We start from the raw sequence: 18,038 nt of genomic DNA, 5'->3' as shown, positions 1-18,038 counted from the left end.
ACTTTATTGCATGCAAGGAACAATAAAGCCGAAGTCTTGTTTCCCGCAAGAAACAACAAAACCGAAGTATTGTTCGATGTGCCGGTACAAACTTTTAGGTTATATAGTCCTTGCTTGCTGCTTCAGACGTCATTCGATGTTATGGTAAGAGGGGGGGGGTCACGGTATTTGGCCAAATGGTCAGTTTAAGATTATGCCCCCAGGGGGTTCCTTGCTCGCATCTGGAATCCTTATCAGTTAACCCCCTTTCCTGCCATAAACCCCTGTTGCTTAGAAGTCTAATTTTCAGGCAGAACTGACTTAAGTTATTAACCCTTTTAACATCTTGTCTCTTACTTCAGTAACAACATGGCTACATGAGACAAGCACACTCTAGTAACGTAATTTTATTTCACAATAAGTCAAATATACATACCTGAGAAATGTTGGAAATCGTCATCGTATATCAAGTCATGTAGCATTAGGTTTGAAAAAACTGCATCTTCTGAGTGTGTTATTTGATCGCTGCGGTCCATTCTTCTCACTATTTCTGACAAGTTAGTAGATTGCCAGACTCGACCCCTAGCCACCACCTACAGTTCGTGTCCTTATACACTGTTGTGTATCTTAATAAAGAGCCATTCTTATATTATTTTAACTTTTATTAACTACACAAATCACGCCCTTGCACCATATATTCCCGCCTTCTACGCTCTCGTTCTGTTGTCTCGCGATGTCTACTCACTATACTACATCCCCTCCTTTGTTATTTTTAAAGTCCATAACTTTACCATACAATTGTAACAATACTATATCAACACACAGTAAACGGTTATCAACTATTACAACAAAATGTATGTAAAACCTTCCATTTCTATTCAACACATTCAACTTTTTTTACAACAATTTCTATGCGTACCAACTCAAATTTTAGTTCAATGTCTACTTAAGTCACTTCTAAATATCACCTCATTTCTAGCAGTCTAAGCAACATCTACATAGATAACACAAACAAAACAGGGCAATTTAACATTTGGAGAGCTATGCAAGTCCTATATTTTTAAATGTCTCTGTAACGAGCTGGTTTCCTGATAACCCTGCCACTTCTACATTGGAGAAACAGGAAGGAGACTCGGAGACCGTTTCAGAGAACACGTCAGGGCTGTAAAGATTAAAGATCTCTCCAAGCCCATTGTTTCTCATTTCACCTCTGACGGCCACGACCACTCTAATCTCTCCGTCTGTGTTCTCAAAGACGGTTTTCCAAACTCATACATCAGAAAGACCACCGAAACTAAAATAATTCTGCAGCTAGGATCACACCTTCTCCCTTCCCTTAACGACAGACTACTGTTCTTTTAAATTTTCTCCATTCATTGGAAGTTTCATTTCACACCTCTCTGCACCCATTCTGACTTCACACCTCTTGATTGGCCTCTCTGTCTGTCCCCTGCTCCCGCCTCTCACTCCTCCTCCCTCCCAACCTTTGTTCTCCCGCTACTTTACCTTTGCCTACTGCCCTGTCTCTCTCACACCTGAAGAAGGCTCCACGGCCGAAACGTTGTGTTCTCTTTCTTCTTTTTTTCAACATGGAATAAACCTATTACTTGTTCCTTTGCAGCCTACGCATGCTGACGCAGCTACCCACCTGAACTTCTGGTTGTTACTTCACTTCTGGGTAAAGTTACTGGCTCTCCTACGGATGTACTCTCCACGGTCTGAGGACTCAGCATTTCCTGCACGTCAGAAAGTCCAGTATTCTCAGCATTTTCTGTTTCTGCAGATTCAAAATCAAGACCAATGGAGGAGTGTGTCGAAGATGTTTTACATTTCGCATTATTTTTTAGCCATCTTCCACATTCACTAACTCAAAAGAGTTACAAGAGATGTTTCTCAATAACACATAGCAAGTGTCATTGAACTTGGCATCCAATTTACCGTTGTCTAGGCCAGCCACAAACACTACATCACTGACCTTGAAGTTGTGATCCCTTGCTCGATGTGTCTGGTCTGCATATAATTTCATTTTCTGTGTGTGTACTCCTCATGATGTATATGGATATCTTTCGTCTTTTGAGTGTCCCTTGGTTCTTCTTCTTTCTCTTCCATGTTTGGTAGTTCCGGATATCACGTCCAAAGATAAGATTAGCTGGGGTTTCTCCAGGTGCCCTGTGAGGTGTTGATCTATAAGCCAGCAGAATCTTAGGGAGTTCCTCTCTCCATTTTTTTCCTTCTGTCGCAGCTGCTCTTAAGGCCTTTTTCAGGTATCTGTGAAATCTTTCAATTTTGCCATTACTTCTCAGATAGTAAGGTGATGCACGGATGTGTTTAATTTTGTAATCATATGGCCGTAATCTCAATCCAAGTCTTTGTATCCTGGGTGGTAACAATGTTGCCTTTTTGGGATTGAACATGTAAATGAGGGGTTTATGACCCGTTTGAAGTGTGAACTTGCCTCCCCATAAATATGTCCTAAAATGTTCCACTGCCCCAACACAACCCAAGGCTTCACGCTATATTTGCGAGTAATGCCTGTCTGTTGGGGTAAGTGAGCAACTTGCATATGCCACTGGCTTGTTCTGTCCATCTTCTTGTCTTTGTAGCAATACTGCTCCAAGTCCGACAGGACTCGCGTCATTGATCACTACTGTTAGCGCATCCAGTTTGAAGTATGCCAGACATGGTTCAGTTACAAGTGCTCTTTTCAACTCGGCAAAGGCTTTCTCAGTTTCTGATGTCCATTCCCACTTCTGTCCTTTCCTCATTGGTTTTCTAAGGGGTTCTGATATATCTGCATAATTTGGAATTAATTTCATCAAAAATCCACAAGTATCTAAGAATGAGTGCAAAAGTGCAACATTCTCAGGTCTCGGTGCACTGCAAACAGCTGTCACCTCTTTTGGGTCTGGTTTTATTCCTTTTGCAGTGACCAAATGTCCCAGTATCTCGATCTCTTTTAGGCCAAAGATACACTTATCTTTATTTAAAGTTAAACCTCTGTCTTGGAATCTTTGGAATACTCGTCTGAGCCTCTGTTCTACTTGTTCTTCATTTTCCGCATGTACTACAACATCATCCATATACAGATGCAGCCATTCAAAATGCGCGGGAGATACCGCATTATTTTCCGGTACGCTGTACGCAGTCTACCGCGAGTTACCGGTAAATACCGCAAGTTACCGGTAAATACCGCTAGCAAAATAATAGTATCCGGAATTTCCGCAAGGTGGAGCTAATAAAGCTCAACCTCTCATGTTTGAGCTGTCGCCATCAAAGTCTTTAACGAAGATATTACTAATAGTATTAATAATGAATGACCTTGGACAAGCTGTAAACTCAAAGTATTGCCCTGGTCCACATTCTTTTTTTCATTGACCGTCTTTGTAAAAGTAACACCACAGCATTTCGCAATCACGCATTTGTTTCCAATCATGCAAAGTACAGTAATTTTTGAGAATCGATTCACCATGCCTTTCATATGCTCATAAAAAAGATTGATTTAGGAACATAAACATATTACCGTATGCAAACTGTACTGTATACAGTATGTATATGTATATTTAATGTCTTAACTGTGCCCGTTTAAGTATTGAATATTTATATGGAATTTTACCACTGAAGGGAAATCTTAGTGCCTGAGCATAAAAAGAATAGGAGCATACTGCAACGCGTGTGAAGGCCATAAACGATATTAATTTTGGAACATAAACATACAGTATAATGCTGGTCTCGGTACTTTAAAGAAAACATACACGAAACATGGTTTCATTATGACCAGAATCGGTCTTAAGATATTTTTAACTTGATTTACAGTATTTGAGAGGTATGTCTTGACACCGATAAAAAAAATAAATTTTTTGAATCCCCAGCGGAACACATTCCATAAGAATCAGCGCTTTTATATATCGCCTTTAAACACATATATTTAAACACGCGTTTACGATTTAAATCAAAATGCGATTCAAAACAATATAAATGTTTATTTTGTAACGCATAGGTGACTATTCATTGTTATTAAAAAGACTTAAATCCGATCATGTTGTGATATTTAGAAATATAAATTTGTTTGGTGTGAGTGAGGTTTTATTTAATCTCTGACCAAGGGAAACGTTTCATTTTTTCAAAGAAATGTTTGTTAAAAAATAGTCATAGTTCCATGGGATACGATCACAGACCGTGTGACATGGGAGTCAGGAACCTAACCCACAGCACCACCAGCAAGGTCACATGCAGAGTGCTGAAAAAGCACTACAGAAACATTATCGACAGACAATGTACAGCGTGTACTATTCTTGTGTTGCGGTACATGAATATAATTATATCGTTATTAATTTCGTTAGATACGCGATTCCATATTATATTCCCTTTTAATCAAATTCTAAAAGTATGCTTGTTGACTCCGGTATCTCTTTAGTTAAAGACTTTGATGCTTAAAATGTTTAGGGAGAAATGGAATACTGGTGTGTATTTTTTCTTTAAAGTACCAAGACCAGCCATATACTGTGTGTTTATGTTCCAAAATTAATATCGTTTATGGCCTTCACACGCGTTACAGTATGCTCCTATTCTTTTTATGCTCAGCTACTAAGATTTCCCTTCAGTGGTAAAATTCAATATCTACAACGGGCACAGCAAAGACGTTTACAGTAAGTCTTTCTACGACAGACCAACGGACCATGAGTGCCCCTGTCGGTCAACCAATCACGTACCGCGGTGCCGCGCGTCATCTTGCGTCACAATGCGCGACGCCACCTGCGGTACGTGTCTGTAACGCGCACTTTGAATGGGTGCATCTGTACCATACAACACCAGGCATTGCACACAACATCAAGTCCATAGCCTTCTGATAGGCCTCTGGGGCACTAGACAAGCCAAAAGGAACTTTTCTGAAATGGTAACAACCCCTGTGTGTGATGAAGGTAGTCAGGTGTCTTGATTCCGGGTCCCACTTAACTTGCCAGAACCCTTTTCGAGCATCTAACTTTGCAAAACCTGTGGCTCCTTGCACTGCTTGCAATATGCTGTCAACCGTTGGTACTGTATGTCTCTCTCTGATAACTGCTTTATTCACTTCTCGCAGATCCACACACAGTCTCACTTCCTTGGTGTCTTTTTTAGGTATTATCAGAATATTTTAGATCCATTCTGCACTTTCACTCACGTCTTCAATAATTCCATCATCCAACATTTTATCTAACTCCTGATTAACAGCTTCTATCATCGGATAGGGTACTCGTCTCAGACTTTGAGCTACTGGCGAAACTTTCTCATCTACTTCAACCTTGTGACTGTAACCCTTGATCTGTCCTAAACCTTTAAAGAGTGACTCATATTCCTGTGCTAACCGCTTAAATCTCTCTGAAGACTGGTCAACCACATTGACAGTGTCTCCTACATTCAGAATCTTCAGATCAAAACATGTTTTTCTTCCCAACAACACTTCTACATTTCATTCAATTACATAGACTTTGTCCTTTATTACATTTTCCTGCCATTTCAACTGTGCCTCGAAGTAGCCAACACACTGAAGTGGACTAATTTGTGCATATGCATATTCATTCATTGGAAGTTTCATTTCACACCTCTCTGCACCCATTCTGACTTCACACCTCTTGATTGGCCTCTCTTTCTGTCCCCTGCTCCCGCCTCTCACTCCTCCTCCCTCCCAACCTTTGTTCTCCCGCTACTTTACCTTTGCCTACTGCCCTGTCTCTCTCACACCTGAAGAAGGCTCCACGGCCGAAACGTTGTGTTCTCTTTCTTCTTTTTTTCAGCATGGAATAAACCTATTACTTGTTCCTTTGCAGATTTATTCTTAGCCTGCTGAAGTTTAGTTCTGTGTGCAAACACTTTCTTGAAAAGTTCTACTCCAATGACGTTTCTTCGACTTCCTGTATCTATCACCATTTTTATCTCTTAGCCATTTATTCAAAGTTTCTTTACCTTCAGGGTCAATGAAATTAACAAATTCATTTGAGTCTGGAGAAGGTTCTTGAACTGCTCTCAGTTTTGTCCCTTCCTTATTTGTATTAAGTTTCTTTTCCTGATGGGAACCGTCTTTCTTTCTACACACTCGTGCATAATGTCCTGTTTTCTTACAGTTTAGACATTTTGCTGTTCGTGCTCCGCATTCATCTGCTTTGTGCGTTGTTAGCCCGCACCTGTAACATTTAATGTCAGCCATCCCCTGTTCTTCTATATTTCTAGCTTGACTGCGTCCTGCTGCTCAGCTTTTGTTTGTAAAGTCTGAGCGAGCGCCCCACTCAGTGTTTCTTGTGAAGTAAACTTGACTTTCTCTAGCTTTGTCACTGTGGTCTGAAAGCATTCTTGATTCTGCTTGAGCTGCTTCATGAATTCTAGCGACTGTAAGAGCTCTTTCTAAAGTCAGCCCTCCTGCAGCAATTTATCACGCAGTCTCTTATGTGCACATTTTTCCACAAGTTGGTCTCTTAACATGTCAGCTTCCAATACTCCAAAGTCACACGATTTAGCCAGTTCTCTTAGTGCATTCACAAAAGCATCAACAGATTCGTCCTGAGACTGAGTTCTCTGCCTAAATTTATGCCGTTCCAAAACCACAGTTCTCCGCGGTGTAAAGTAAGCGTCTAAGGCAGCTACAGTCTGTTCATATGTACCTTTTTCTCCAGGGAGGTTGGCGAAAATCCGCTGCACGGGCGCCCCGATACAGTGCAGTAATGTAGCACGTCTCACGGCATCCGGAGCCACTGGCTATTTAAAAAAATCTGTACGACTCCATCCATATCTTGTATTCCGTATACAAATCCGGAGCTCCGAGGTTCAGTGGAAGCGGTGGAGAAAGCTGGGCATAAGCAAAGCTTCTCGGCGCGGCTGCCGTATCTTCCATGGCGCAAGCTGAACGAACAGTCCAAATATTCAAGAGTTCGTTTCCACCAGCAAGAGAACTAAAATCTGCAGTGTTCTGCTCGCTTTGAGTTCGTCAAGCACTCATCTCTCGTCGCCATAAATGTTGTGTATCTTAATAAAGAGCCGTTCTTATATTATTTTAACGATTTTATTAACTTCACAAATCACGCCTTCGCACCACATATTCCCGCCTTCTACTCTCTCGTTCTGTTGTCTCGCCATGTCTACTTACTATACTACATACACTTTGATCTGGACACGCCCCGATAAGCAGCCACTTTTAAGAAACACGTGTTTTTAAGATAAACATATCTCTACACCCCATATCCTTTAATGTTAGGTACCTGGGTGTGGACGTGCTGTGATGCAGAAATTATTTTAAAAGAAACATTTTTAGAAAACGTTTTAGAAAAGACCGTTATAATGTTAAAATCTATATTATTGGAAGCCATGCATCTGCGTCTGGCTAAATGGCATCGCTGGTAAAATGCGGTGAAATGTGGACTGCTGCTTGTGACTGATTTAACATCATACCTCTATGAATATTATTAAGAAAAATGTTTTTTATTAACGGTATCACTATAAGAAAATTTATATTTTCTTTATATCGGCGTGTTCACAAGCCTTCCTTGACGTTTTGGGGTTTTATTTTTCCACAATACAGCGTTAAGAACATTATTTACATTTTGCGTAAAATACATGTAGTGAATTATAAATTAGTTCCTGCGGGACCAGAACATCTCCCGACAGTGGTTCCCAGCCTGCACCACGGCGCATAATAATTATTCGGGTGTGCTTCTGCCAAGACACCAGGCGAGGGCGCTACAATAATAAATAAATACTTTTCTAGAGTTAAACATGAACAAGATGATTTATGTGTATTTTGTAATAATGAGAAGGAATCTGTGTTACATTTGTTTGTCAACTGCATATATACAAAACTGTTTTGGATAGATCTGCAAAATGTTATTGTTCAACATTTAAAGGTAAATGTTAAATTGAAAGATTTTGATATTATTTTATATTTTGTTAGATCTGATTTGGATAAAGGAGTCTGTGTGTTCTTGTAGTAGGCCACTGGTTTTCTTATCTGTGTGTGTGGAGTCTGTTTGTTCTTGAATGCAACAAACTCCCTTATTCTATCAATACAAAAAGTTGTATTTTGAACAAATTAATCTGCATTAATTTGTGATTCAAATTAATAACGTTTCGAATTTATATATCAGGATGTCTGGAAAAAGTTACACGTCAGCTAGATACACATTTTTATACTTGATTCCTGTCTTGTTTCAGTGGCAAATAGTCTTTATACGTTCTTAGATTTATAGTAATATTTTCAGTTATTGTGGCACATAAAATAGGACAGTCTATTCCATATCGTATTGCAAATGGCAGTTCTGGTCGTGACATTTAGGATTACGACAGTAAAGAATTAGTGTTGAACAAAGGGGTGATGGTGCAAACGTTAGGTGTGACGACCAAAAAAAAAACATTCTTAGATAAGCCTGGGCGATATATCGAAAATGTATCGATACCGACATTAAGAATCTCTCACCGGCCTTACTTTGCTTATGTCTGTATGCTCAGTAAAAGCTTTTTTCCACTGTGTGTTTTCATGAGCGGTCCCCTTAAAAGAACTACAACACCCAGTCGTTATATCCAGTCACATGCTTCTGCCTCGTCCAACCTTCGTTCTTCATTCAAAACACAAGGAAGCGTGCCGGGCATGAGACAACACGAGCGCTTATGCTGAGCCCCAGTCAGGCAGGGATATGACACAAGTACAAATGAAGACGAGCTGGTATCTAGAAAAGATGCAGTGTCGATCATTTGGTCATATTTTCGCTTCAGCAAACCGGATACTGAACAAATAGAAGTCAGATGTAAACTCTGTTGGAAAACCGTTTATGCGCCCAAAAGTAACACGAGCAACTTGTTTCATCACTTGAAACATTAATTCAACCGACGAAAGCCATGTAAAAAAAAGTGAGTCAATTATCTGTTTTTTTTGTCATTTTTGCTAACGGTGATGAAACGCTAATGATATTAGAAATAACGCAGCTTCTTTGCATTCGCAACAAGAGAGTAGCGTGATGCTAGCTACAGTAATCAACACTAGCTTGGCTGCACCTTTCAAAATAAATGTCCCCTAAACTTCAGAAAACAAAAAGCCTGGGACAGGTAAAGTTACATTTATAGCACAACAACAATTTTTACATCCTCAAAAGTAGGTGGAATGGGATAAAGAGACCCACATGTAATAGGTAATTCCCGTTCTTCATTAATTATTTGCTTTCTTGCAATCTTTTTGGTGTTTTTATATTACTTCCTCCTTGCAAATTGACACAGAGCTGTGCGCTGCTGGACAGGAAAAAGTCTAATTCCTGACAACAGAAAACTTTGTGCCTCTCCAAAAGTAACTAAAATCTATTCTACAGGCCCTCAACTAATAGTACATGAACATGGTTTTGCCAGATAAGCGTCTTTGCCCATTTTGCTGGGGTTTATTAGACCACTTGCTGTTCTCAGACTGGGACCGTGCAGTGATGGACAGGGAGTGGTTTCACTCCCCTCCCGACCAAACCAAAATTTGTGCCTCTCCAAATATAACTCAAATCTACTCTACAGACCCTCAGCTAATAGAAAATCACCATGGGTTTGCCAGATAAGCGTCTTTGCCAATGTTGCTGGGGTTTATTAGACCACTTGCTGTTCCCAGACTAGAACCGTGCAGTAAAGGACAGGGAGTGGTCTCACTCCCCTCCTGAAAAAACCAACATCAGCTATCAGCGTGTGACAGTGTGTGACAGTGTGTAGAGAGACAGACGTTTAGCAGAGCACAGTTCTGTGTCAATTTGCAAGAAGGAAGTGATATAAAAATACCAAAAAGTTTGCAAGAAAGCAAAAAATTAATGAAAAACTGAAATTTCCTATTACCTGTGGGTCTCTTTATCACATTCCACCTAGTTTTGAGGATGTTACAATTCTTGTTGTTCTATAAATGTGACTTTACCTGGTCCAGGATTTTTTGTTTCTGAAGCAGGGTTTAGGGAACATTTATTTTTAAAGGTGCTGCCAAGTTAACATCGCTTACTGTAGCTAGCATCACACTACTCTCTTGTTGCGAATGCAAAGGAGCTGCGTTTTTTTCTAACAACATTAGTGTTTCATCACCATTAGCAAAAATGAAAAAAAAGACAGATAATTGACTAACATTGTCAACATGGCTTTCATCGGTTGAATTAATACTGCCCAAAACCCAAAATTAAGTACAGTACCAAGGCACTCTGCAATTACAAGTTCCACAATTATTTTATAAACATCAGCCATAAAACAAACATCACACAGGCATGCATATTTGTAATGTCTCCTTTAGTGTATTTAGTCTTCTCCTATTCCAACCTATAGCTCCTCGAAACACAAACATCTAAAAACAAGCCCTGATACATTGTTTTTTCTGCGCCCAACCTCATGTCATGTTGTACAAATGTGTAGTAAGTGATCAATCCACTCCCGTGAAAAATGGTTTAGTTTTACGTGTGGAGCTGTTGTCAAAGGCTGGTTGTTTTAGGTGAATCGCTCAACAGTGATGTCTGAGAATTGACTTAGAAAAACGGCATTTGACATACTACTGTGAAATTAACAATACTGACATTTGCAAAAGTTTGATGGATTGAAAATAGAGAGGTAAGGAGATTTGACTTATAGTTTCACTCCCCTCTCGACTAAACCAACATCAGCTATTAGTGTGTCAGTGTGTAGAGAGATAGCTGGATATGAGCTGGTTGCTCTCTCTGAGCAACATCCAGCCCCATGTCTCAGTGTGTGACAGTGTGTCTCTCCTTCGTAAGAAGAAAAAAATACCTCTAGGGGTCCAAGGTCAACTGGTTGCCCAACCCTCTATAAATCACTGCCTAAAGAGAGTTTTAAGAACATTAAAACATGTGCTTGTGGAATGATTTCTGTCTTTGCCTCCACATATTTGTGTAAACAAATATTTTCAAAGATGAAATATGTAAAACCTAAATATCGAACTTCACTCTCAGATGAGCACCTCAAGCAGATTTTGATTCTGGGGGCGACAGTTTGAACCAGAATTTGAGGATATTCTGTCACAGAAGCAATTCCAAATATCGCATTAAATTTGTACACATGTATGTGAATATTTCTCTTAGTTCTATTTGTTCATCTAGTTGTTTAAAACAAGTTTAAAAGCATAATGAAGGATCAATTGGCGGGAATAGGAGAAAACTAAATACAACAAATGAAACATCACAAAATATACATATATGTGCTATGTTTAAGTTATGGTTGATCTTTAGAAATGAATTATGCAACTCGAAACTGCAGAAAAGAAGGAGGGCATATGTTTTCATCGGAGCCTCCGAAGAAATATACCGGACAGGACCTAACACGAAGATTATGCGGGTAAGAACTGGTTTATACAGTATTTTACTGTTGAACAGTATGTGACAAGGCAACTTGCTTCCATTTTCATTCGTTCAATTTTGGATTTTATTTCACTATTACTGCAGGATCATTTTGAATATAAATGAAAGTTATGAAAAGAAGGAAAATCTGTTTTTGGTTGCATTAACAGTGTTGCCTCTGAAAACCAGTCATGACAGAAACCTACTAGATAGAATTCCTCTATGAATCAATTGTTTTTCTCTGTGTAACATTTCTCTGGCCTACTCGATAAATACCTCATCTTCCAACTTTCTGTTGCAGTAAGTGCTCCTTCCAGTGTTGTGTTATGATACAAGAAGGTGCTCACGTGACTGTCGACAAGAAGTCGACAAGTTTAAAGGTACCAACAAACTTGGTACTTTTAATTACTCGATGTGACGAAAACAACAAGTGTAATTTTTTTCGGTGCAATCTTCTTCTCGCGAATTTTTCAAGTTTCACTAGCATGTGTAACGATCATTATAACGTTCTCGACAACTGAAGCTTTCAAAGAGGTCTTCGCTGAAGATGCAGTATATCAGAAATCAGTTCAACTCTGTGACTCTGGGGTCAACTTATCACAGATCACAATTTATAAGACAAATGTAATGAATTATATTAATTTATGTAGTTATTGTTATTGTTAGTCTTGTATTGTGGTAACATTTTGACGTGCTTTTTTAACTACATTTTCTGTCATGATCGTTGCAATGGAAAATATAAAGTTTGTCCATAGAGGCTGCTCAAACCAAGTCAGTGACCAAGTCACCAAGATTTGGTTCAGTGGTAGCATTGTTGCGGCTGTGAGCTAGGTGCTGAGTTCATTTCCCAGCAGATTTGCCAGTTGTACTTTTAAGAAATAAAGACACTTTCTGTAATATTTAAATAAAATAAATAAGATGGATGTAGTATTTTAGACATCTTTATTAATTATATATATTACAAAATGTATATGTAAATAAACTCCACAAGTTTGAGTCTCTGTTGAGTCTCCTCACCGAACCCAAATTCATTAAATTGGTGTCAGAAGCGGGAGGATGGACAGCGAACGGCCGTTGATGTCGAACTCAGAGAAGCGCCGGTTCCCCCAGCAGCCGAGTGACCCCCTAAAGTGCTTTTTGGGGGCAAGCAGCAGCGGCCAGGAGCCGGGACGACCCCTCATCACTGCCAGTGGCCACAGCCCTTATCAGGGCCACCCGACGGCGACCTACTCAGCGGAAGGGGGGCCCTTTCCCGGGTCGCCTCAGGCCATGTGGCGGGAAGGAGAAGCCAGACCAGAAGGGTCCAGCCCGCCACCCCTGCACCGGCCTGCGCCGGTGAGACCGAGCCGATATAATGGGGAGGTCCCATGGCAAATGTTTGAGGCCCAGTTCCAGATGGCGGCCTGGGCAAACGGCTGGTCTCAGGTGGAGATGGTGGGCCACCTCGCCGCCATCCTGGAGGGGAAGGCCTGCCAGGCGTTGTTGGATGTACCCAGGGACCAACACCGCTGCCTAGCAGGAGAGCCACTGGGTCCGGTCGCTGCAGACGTGGCCTACTTATCCCGCCAGGGTTGCCCTACTCTTCCGGAGGAGGCCCCCCGGGAGATAGTGCTCCAGGCATTCCTCCGGGCCATTGCACCGACTGACGTGCAGCGCCACGTGAAGCTGATTCCCGGGCCGCCCTGCCAGGCTGTTGACGGGGCGGCTGCTGGGAGGACTGCACCCGCACGGCTCTCACACGGCACAGGATCGACACTGGGGATGCGCGGCCCATTCGCGTTCCACCCCGGCAGATGGCCTACGTCAAGCAGGCGGGCGCGGAGGAGAAGGTTCGGGAGATGGCCGCAGCGGGAGTGATCGAGCTGTCCATGAGTCCGTGGTCTTCACCGGTCGTTTTAGTCCGGAAGAAGGACAGCTCATGGAGGTTTTGTGTAGACTACAAGAAGTTGAACGAGGTCACCCAGAAAGACTCCTATCCTCTGCCCCGGATGGATGATGCGCTGGACTACATTTCCGGGTCGACCTGGTTCAGCTCGCTGCGGATACTGGCAGGTTCCGCTCGCCCCCGAGGCATGCCCGAAGACGGCCTTCTCCATCGGCCAAGGGCTCTGGCAGTTCACAGTCATGCCTTTCGGACTGTGTAATGCCCCGGCAACTTTTGAGCAGTTGATGGAGCGAGTGCTGGCGTCAGTTCCCTGGAGCAAGTGCGTGATTTACTTGCGACGATTTGCTCGTGCATGCCCGGGATTTCAAGCAGGCCCTGGCGAACCTCTGGTTAGTTTTGGCTTGCATCCGGCGGGCCAGGTTGAGGCTCAACCCCGGAAAATGCAAGCTCCTGCGGCGCAAGGTCGCTTTCCTGGGGCATGTGGTCAGGCTGCGAGGGGTGGCCACGGACCCGGGGAAGGTCGCCACGGTGTGCAACTGGCCGGTGCCCCGCACCATGACGGAGCTCCCCAGTTTCCTGGGGTTGGCATCTTATTACCGGAGGTTCGTCCGGGACTTCGCCAGCCTCGCTGCCCCGCTGCACCGCCTCACGGAGAAGGGGCGGCATTTTGTGTGAGGCGGCCTTCCGGGGGCTGCGGGAGGCACTGGTGGGGGCCCCCGTCCTGGCCTTCCCGGATCCAACGCTGCCCTATGTGCTGGATACGGACACTAGTGATATGGGGGTGGGCGCAGTACTAGCACAGGAGGGGCCAGACGAAAAGAGGGTCGTCGCGTTCTTCAGCCGGGCGCTCAATAAGGCTGAGAGAAATGATTGCGTCACCCGGAGGGAGTTTCTGGCTGTAGTCGCAGCGGTCCGCCACTTCAAGCCCTATCTGTTTGGGACCCGGTTTAAACTGCAGACGGACCATGCGTCCCTCACCTGGCTGCTCAGTTTCAAAGAGCCGGAGGGTCAAATGGCGCGGTGGATTGAGATCCTGCAGTAGTACGACTTCACGGTAGTGCACCGTGTGGGGTCTCGCCACCGAAATGCAGACACTCTCTCGCGGAGGACTGCCGCTATTGTGCCCGGCGGGCACGGCGCGAGGAGGCCGCCCGTAGCAAGGGGGAAGCGAGCTTCGCTGCCACGTCCCTGAGCGGGCAGTTTGGTGTGGGTCTGGCAGACCTGGCACAGCAGCAGGAGGCAGACCCTGACATCGGGCCGGTGCTCCGCTGGAAGGCGGGGGGGACCCGGCCCGCCCGGGAGGAGTTCGCCCCTCACCCCAAGTCCGTGAAGGCACTCTGCGCACTGTGGGAGGCCTTGGAGGTGAGGGACGGGGTGCTGCGCTGAGGGTGGCGGGTGCCCTCCAGTGGCGAAGTAAGGAGGCAGTTTGTGGTGCCGTGGTCGCTCCACGGGGCAGTTCTCCAAGCGGTGCACGGCCAGCTGGGCGTGGGGCACTTTGGCTCTGCAAAAACCCTGCGGCGACTCCAGGGCCACTTCTATTGGGGTCTCTGTCACAGGGACGTGGAACAGTTCTGCCGGACGTGCGCGGAGCAGTCGATACGTCCTGGTAGCGATGGATTATTTTACGAAGTGGCCCGAGGCCTACGCCCTCCCGGATCAGAGCGCGTCCACCTGCTGGAGGGGATGTTTGTCAGGCTGGGGGTGCCAGAAGAGCTCCACAGCGACTAGTGGCGGAATTTCGAGTTCCGGGTGTTCGCGGGGGTGTGCCAGCGCCTGGAGATTAAGAAAATGCGGACCATCCCACTGCATCCCCAGAGCGACGGGTTGGTGGAGCGTTTTAACCGGACACTCTCCACTCAACTGGCCACCCTGGTTTCGCAGCACCAGCGGGACTGGGACTGCCACTTACCCCTCGCCCTCCGGGCATACCGGACCACTGTGCAGTCCACCGGGGACCGCTGTGCAGTCCACCAGACTGTACGCCCGTTTCACTGTGGGACAGCTGCACTGGTCAGTGGCGTTCCTAAACCCCGACCTGACCACTTTCACTCCTGTCCTGCCCCTCACTGCTCTTTGGCCGCTACCCGGGGCGAATGTGCTACACTGCCCCCACCTGAGACGTCGGGCATCCCGCTGACGTTGAATAGCCTGCCTACATCCAGCACACAATCCTGCAGCCTCTGTGGCACCCGACGAGTGCGCCCACTGCGTCAGCCCACTCCGGCCAGGTGAAATCTGGACCTGGCTGCTACCCTCTGCGCCCTCCCATTCAATCGCCCCTTGCGAGCCCTGAAGGGAGCCAGGCAGTCTCGGTGTAGGACCACCACCCTCCCTCGCTTCCCCAACCGGACACGGTAGCAGATCTCCCCCACCTGATGTTGCTGGAGGGGCGCCCGTGAGCACCCAGGGGGATCCTTCTGGGCCACGTAAACCGCGCATGTCCGGCAGAACCGCTCCACTTCCCAGTGACAGAGACCCCAATAGAAGTGGCCTGGAGTCGCCGCAGGGTTTTCACGGAGCTGAAGTGCCCCACGCCCGGCTGGCCGTGCACTGCCTGGAGAACCGCCCCGTTGAGCGACCGCGGCACCACAAACTACCTCCTGACCTCGCCGCTGGAGGGCACCTGCCACCCCCGGTGCAGCACCCCGTCCCTCACCTCCAAGGCCTCCCACAGTGCGCAGAGCGCCTTCACGGAATTGGGGTGAGGGGTGGGCTTATCTCACCGTTGCGCTTGGCCCCCGCATTCCCCCCAGCGGCTGCCCCGTCAACCGCCCGGCCGGGCAGCCAGGGAGTCAGCTCCGGCACGCTCTCCCCGACACCCGCGGCTCTGACAGGCCCCGGCGACGCCCACCGCTGCCGCCTCCAGCTGCTCCAGTAAGCCCACGCGCCCCGGACACCTCCCGCCCCGCCCGCCGCGAGACTGATTCGTTCCCCCTGCCCCACCAACTCTCGCCGGCCCAAGTCAAGGCAACCACCCACCTGCTGCAATCAGTCCAACCCCAGGATACAGTCCTCGCGGACTGGGGTGAGGTAGAAAGGGTGTTTCACCCTCGCAGCCCCAAACTGCACGGTGAGCGCCCGCTTGCCGAGGACCTCTGCGTACTGCCCCATCACCGTCCTCAGGCGCAGGCTGGTGGTTTCCCATCCTGGGGGTCCGGCTGCCTTGGTGCCTGGCAGGACACCAGGCCGCAGCAGGGTGATGGTCGAACCAGTGTCGACGAGGGCCTGGCAGGGTCTGCCCTCGATGAGGCAGGGAAGAAATAAGCCCCGGCTGTGGCCAACCCTTCCCACGGTAGCAGGCGGGGTGAAGTGCTCCTTCTGGCTTTCCAGAGCGGGGGTAGCGTTGCTCAAGGGCGGCCTTCCCCCGTTTAGGCCAACCCGCTCCCATTTCCTGACGGCCTCCGGAGTCTCCGGGGCTCCGGCGCCCGGCAATCCCATGCGATGTGCCCCCTCTCCCCACAGTGGTGACAGATGACCCGCCGTTGTCGCTCACCCGGTGTCGCTGCGCTGGCCGTCTCCTCCTCCCCATCTGATTCCCCATGCGCTTCCTCCGCTGCCCAGCAGGGAGCGCCCCTCCGTTGGTGCCCACCGGTCTCCTTGAATACGGCATCAGCCTACTCAGCCAGAGTCAGGGCCTACTCCAAGGAGACCGGCGCAGCCAGCATCATTTGGCGTTGCACCTCAGTCAGCGCCAGGGCCCGGAGGAACGCCTGGAGCGCTATGTCCCGGTGGGTCCCCTTGAAGAGCAGGGAGATGACGCCCTCCCTCATTGTGTCTCTGAGTTTCCCCTGGCGGAAGATCTCCTGCCCACTTCCACCAGATCTGCCGCCAGGGTGTCCCAGAAGCAGGTGTAGAATTTCTTGGGGAGTCCGTCCGGCCCCGGCACCTTGCCATTCTCCATGGACAAGAGCGCCACCTTCAGCTCCTTGGCCGTGATCGGACCCTCCAAGTCCTCCCTCACCTACTCCGGTACTCGTGCCTTCAGCCCCTCCAGAAAAGCATCGTGTGCCTCCACCTCCGTCTGCTTTTCTGAAAAGAGCTCCGTGTAGAAAGCGGTGGCTGCTTCTAGCTTGTCGCTCTTGTCCAGCACTTCCTCTCCATCTCCCCGTCTCAGGCTGTGGATGACCCTCTTTTTCTGGGCTCCTCAGACCTGATTGAAGAAATAGGAGGAACAGGTTTCATTATTCTCATAATGCTCCCTTTGTGCCTTTACCAGGACAGCCTTGGCTTTCTCAGTGTGCAGTTTGCGGAGCCTCTCCTTTAGGTCCCGTGCCCGGGCTGAATTGAAGGCTCCTCCCCCGTTAGCTGAGCTGTACTCCTCCTCTAGTTGTTTCTGGAGTCGTGCAGCTTCCTTCCTCTCCCTGGACGCCTTCTGTCTGCAGTACGTCTGCGCCAGGGTTCGGGTCCTGTCCTTCATGGACTCCCACCATTCCACCACGGAGCTGTAGCCGCCCTTCATGTCGACCCAGCTTGCGTAGTCTTTACGGAACAGTGCCCTGAAGTCATCTTCCTCCAGTATCTCCCGGTTCAGCTTCCAGTACCCACGACCGAATGCCGGCAGGTTGGCGTTAGCCACCACCGTCACGCACTCGTGCTCAGAATACCACGCCGGGGACACCGTCGCCGACTCCAGAGAGCAGGTCGTGTGCAGGAAGATGTAGTCCAGGCAGCTGCACACTCCCCGGGAGTTTCGCCACATCGTTCCAGCGTCGCTTGGGCGACACCGTCTGAAACCGTCCACCAGGGAGAACTGCTTGAGTAGCGACTCCAGCTCTGCCGAGCTGACATCGCTCCCCTTCTCCTGGTTGACGTTGAAGTCCCCGCCAAATACCACCTTTTTGTTGGTGGTGCAGCAGCTG

Source organism: Atractosteus spatula, chromosome 1 (genome assembly GCF_055471065.1).
Source record: "Atractosteus spatula isolate fAtrSpa1 chromosome 1, fAtrSpa1.hap1, whole genome shotgun sequence".
Classification (NCBI taxonomy): domain Eukaryota; kingdom Metazoa; phylum Chordata; class Actinopteri; order Semionotiformes; family Lepisosteidae; genus Atractosteus; species Atractosteus spatula.
This window is presented reverse-complemented; position numbering follows the sequence as displayed.